This window comes from Pinus tabuliformis, chromosome 8, assembly GCF_031772625.1.
Source record: "Pinus tabuliformis cultivar Carrire ecotype Pingquan chromosome 8, CPIR1, whole genome shotgun sequence".
NCBI lineage: Eukaryota > Viridiplantae > Streptophyta > Pinopsida > Pinales > Pinaceae > Pinus > Pinus tabuliformis.
The window spans coordinates 1,302,958,386-1,302,963,146 of NC_142294.1; the positions used below are offsets into that span (position 1 = coordinate 1,302,958,386).

At 35.2% G+C, this 4,761-nt stretch overlaps 1 pseudogene; it reads right to left on the reverse strand.

The window, feature by feature from the left end:
- Window positions 1-3,243: 3,243 nt before the first annotated feature.
- Window positions 3,244-4,435, reverse strand: LOC149240238 (glucan endo-1,3-beta-glucosidase 3 pseudogene; annotated as a pseudogene).
- Between the last annotated feature and the right edge of the window lie 326 nt (window positions 4,436-4,761).

Here is a 4,761-nt window from a genome sequence, read left to right on the forward strand (position 1 = left end):
GGGACAAGGCCATCGGATATTAAATAAGTAGAATCTTTGGTTTATATAATATGTTTTATAATATTTAATATTCAATAGAGCTTGAGTGGGCCTAATGGTTAAGAGCACATGTTTCCTCCTAAGAGGTCATAGGTTCAAAAACCAAAGGGGGGTAGAGTATGTATGCCTTCGTAGACTTGGCAGTCAAATCATTGCGTGAAGGTGGGTCCATTGTCCCACAAACAAGGGGTTCTCATACACCAATTAGATGTTTGGCTTGGCTGCTACCTTAAAATTGGATAATAATAATAAAAATATTGTATAGTGGTATGTGGTAGGGATATTGGTTATTTTTATAAATATTGGTATTTTATTGAGAATTGTGTGATTAGATTTTAATAAAGGAAAAAAATCATTTTTTTATATTACTTCAATTTAATATAATTAAAAATTTCTTTTATTATTTCGTTCTAATATAACGATAAATTAGCAATTGCATCGAGAGGTGAAAAGGAACACCGATAGGGGGGAGTGAGAATAATGCGGAACGCAAAGGGATGCTTTAGATAATATTATTGAAGCTCTTTAAAAAAACTTTAAGTGGTTATAATTTTATGCTTTCCATGTTCATATAGGAAAGTTATTACAACTACCTTCCAACCATTTGGGAACACCATTTTAATCAACGTCTATTGTAGTTTCTCCCTCAAGATGGCATTGAAAGTTTCTTTGAGTTTGAAAAAAATCCCTCATAGTTCTTTTCTAGGCATTGAAAGTTGCTTTCAACTTGACAAAAAAACCCCATAATTCTTTATCTTCAGTGTCATAATTCTTTCTATGTGTGTGCGCTTGCTTGCCCAAGTGTGAGGTGATGGAGAGCTTTGGTAACGACAAACTTTTCCTTTCAATTTTTTAGTCATTTTTCTCTCTTCTCATTAAATGTATTTTTCATTTGTAATATCTATTATGAGTTTGGAAAACAATGGATTGATGATGATAGTTTTATAGTTCCCTGCAATGTTTGGTTTCATGTTTTACATATTTAAAGACCCATATAAATATAAAATATCTAAGATGTTGAAATAGTTTGTTCCACATACTACCTATGCTTCCCATGCATCAATGATATTCTCTTAGATTTCGCTTGTGTATTCCACTGTACCAAACCATGAAACTAATGTGTCATAGGTTAATAGACAATATAAGCTAAATTTATGTTTACACTTTAAATTAATTTTGATTTGAAAAAAATTGTAGTTAGTGATGTGGTGCGGTGGGTGATAATGCTTCCTACAAACTTTGTTTTTTTTTCATGGCTTAAGGAATATTTCACATGCCCAATGGCGAGGATTCACAATAACTTATCATAATGTAATGCCAAATGTCGAGGATTCCCAATAACTTATCATAATGTATGCTTGAAATTACTGTCTTGATAAACAATGAAAAAAAAATCCCAACTAATTTTTCTATTCTGAACTCCTAGTAATGTCCATTGTTCTTAGAATGGTTTTCCTTCCTGCAGCTCATTTTTTCCCTATAAATATGCAGCCATTGCTAACATATAATTAACCCAAGGAATGCATTTTGACACACTTAAGAATTACTTCTTGGAAACATCATGCTTCTGGTTGCATCTTCTCGCATTCCTCCCATATGGCCTTGAACAAAACAATTGATGGATATCGCTCACCAAAACTTGTAAATACAACTACAATCAATTTCCCTGAGTTACTGGTCATTTTTCCACTTTAATTATTGTGGCTACAATACCTCCTGATGAAATTCCTACCATTAAGCCTTCCTGAAGTGTCGGAAATGGAGCGCCACTCGTCAATGGCAGGATCGTATGCTTCAGTGGAGCTAAGGTCGAAGCTAGGAGCCACGATGTTGTCTCCCACAGCGTAGATGCGGTCATCGATGCTACTTTCGTTCTTTAATTCAATGGAAATTTCGTCCATTAAGTTGGTTTCTTATTACTTGACACTTGATCACACCTTAATTCGATGGAGCTGGGAGCCATGTTGAACCCACGTGTATCAGGTTCTAAACGAATTCCATTAGCCCTGTTGGTCCTAAGGGAAAAAACGATTCCAATCCATTGCACTATTGAATTTTCATTGGAAAGATAATGTAGTCCAAAGAAGAAGGGAAATAAATATAGGCCACCATGTGAAAGTGAAGTTGCACATAATGGTGTTGGTCGGTGTCCTTTGCCAAAGTCCCATTTGCACCAATATTGTAACCAATTTTTCAAAGAACAAGCTGAGTTTCCACTATAAATAAAATCATAAAAGCAAGATTAATATTCATTTTAGATCTTATTTTATGAAAACCAGATAAATGAAGGACAACAACTATGAAAGTAGTAAAGCTCTCCCATACTAGACAAATGTTGATTAGAAAAAGACCCAGAAATGATCAATACCAAAACATTCAGTCAACATTAATCTCATAAAAGTTCATGCCTTGCAGGATAAATACATGAGCCATGACTTACAAAACATACAAACAAATTATATCAATTAATCTTTTATTGATTTCTTTGATGGCTTGGCTTGAGAAAGAAAAGAGATCACAAAAAATTCTCTGTAGATAGGTAGTTCATTTTGTTTTGAAACTATGTGATATGTATTATATCAAACAAATATAAACAATACATGGAAAGAAATTTGCTTCAAAGGAAAGTAAATTGTGGAAAAAAAGACTCAAATATGCCATTACACATAAAGTTAAATAAATTAAAGAAATGAACTCATTGGATAACTCCATAGCATACTTAAAAGCCACCTATGTTCAACTAATGAAATTATTAACACAAATTCATAGGAACCCTGGATCTATTAAGTGTCTAAGTGGATCAAAATAAATAATTGAGTGAAAACCTATATATTCCCTTGATTTATGAAATTCCCTACAAAATTAAATAATTGAGTACAAATCACTCCATGCATAAAAGATCGAATGTATATATATTATCAATTTTATTTTTCCTATCTTCCACTATTAACTACCTCGAGGAAAAAAAATCAATACAAACCTCTTTGCACTTAAAGGATCTAGTATGTGTATCTAATCAGCCTTCTTTTATCATCAATCTTGTATATATAATCATTTTTGTTTGCACTGAGAGAGCACCTAGCTTCTCTTAGTGAAAACAAGAGCATATGACTAGCAGACTTAACTAGGAATGTTTCTCTATTGAACAACACTAGGGTCTACACTATATTTTCAAGGATTGGAAAATCCAACTTCCTTAGGTCACTAGTGGTTATGGTAGCCACAAGATATAATTTCCATGCCTATCTTGTGGTAGTAACTATCAGAGGAATAGGAAGCATGTTGTTTAACATTATTAGGATCGTAGCAAGGTTGACCTTACAGAAAAGAGGAGAAATCAACTTGTCCAAGACTGCATGCCCAATCCAAAGAAACTTGGACAAGTTTAGGGTCAACCACTTCCACTGATATTTAGAAGTCTGAATGGAAATGTCATTAGAAAGAATTGTACCAACATCTATTAAATGTAATGTGTACACTAGATATTTATCGGCATTTAGAGTCCCAAATCCTGCTCATAAATAGGACTTGATCTCATATCCTCGTTGAATAATTCATAAATGTATGTATTGACTAGTATGTCAGGATCCCTAGGAGTTACTGTGTTGTTGAGGACATGTCTAACTTGATTACTATGATAAGTGTCGACATTGTCATCTATGGTAGGAGGTTCAATCTAGACACACTTTGAGGTCCATCTTGTCTCAAACACAACCATTGCAATGTTTGTGAAATTCAAGTCGGCCATGGCAAAGTATCCAACATCAATCATGGCATTGAAAACATTAGTGTAATATAGCGTTGTATAGGCATCCACTGCCTCTTTGTTAGTGGGGAGGGGCTAAAAAAGGGTGTAGTCCAATCCCACCACTCCATTTCTTTGCATGTACACATAATAGGGATATATGTTAAGCATGAGAAAATAATCATTTTTCTATAGAAAATCGAGCATGAGCACAAGAATCGACTTAAAGCTCCCATTGAAGAAGGCCTGAGAGGGTGGAAAGGAATCTAAGATGATGTTAGAAAAATGAGGACTGGAAACCTTGACCTGCCTGTCCAGATTGGCTGCAACGAGAGTAGAATGCAAGAACTTCAAGGTAGACAATAGATCTAAGGCAACATTGGGAATAGTAGTAAGAACCTCACCACCCACACAGATTCCTTTGAAGTTGGTGTCTGGAAGTTAGTATTCCACATTCATGTTCACCCAACTAGTTGCAGTGGAGCTTCACCACCTTGTCCCTAGCAATTGGTTTTTGGGCACTATTACTACAACATCTATTACTGTTTTCACCTGAAATGTCAAAGTTCCTTGATCTGCATCATGGAGCTACACATGGTTCACTTGTTGTACCTTGACATGAAGTGAATTGTTGCTACATTTTAGTTCCATGCCTTTGAAAACAATTTCATTTTCTTGAGTACCCAACCATACAACCAACTTCTACTCGCCCTTGACCTTCCCTTCATTTTTCTTGTCCTCAAAATGACACCACTGAAGCGCAAGAAACCGCAGTGAAATATTAGGCTCACATATTGCCCAAGCTGCTTGAGGTCCATGAGATGGACAGTGAAGATGAAAAACCGCAGAAGTTTCTCGCTGTCAATGATAAAAAAAACAACGACCACAACAAAAACCTTTCCACACGTACGTTTTTTATCTGCCAGAGGAGGACGAAAATGGGTCGTTCAGATTGGCTTGCATGAACAGTGTTTGGA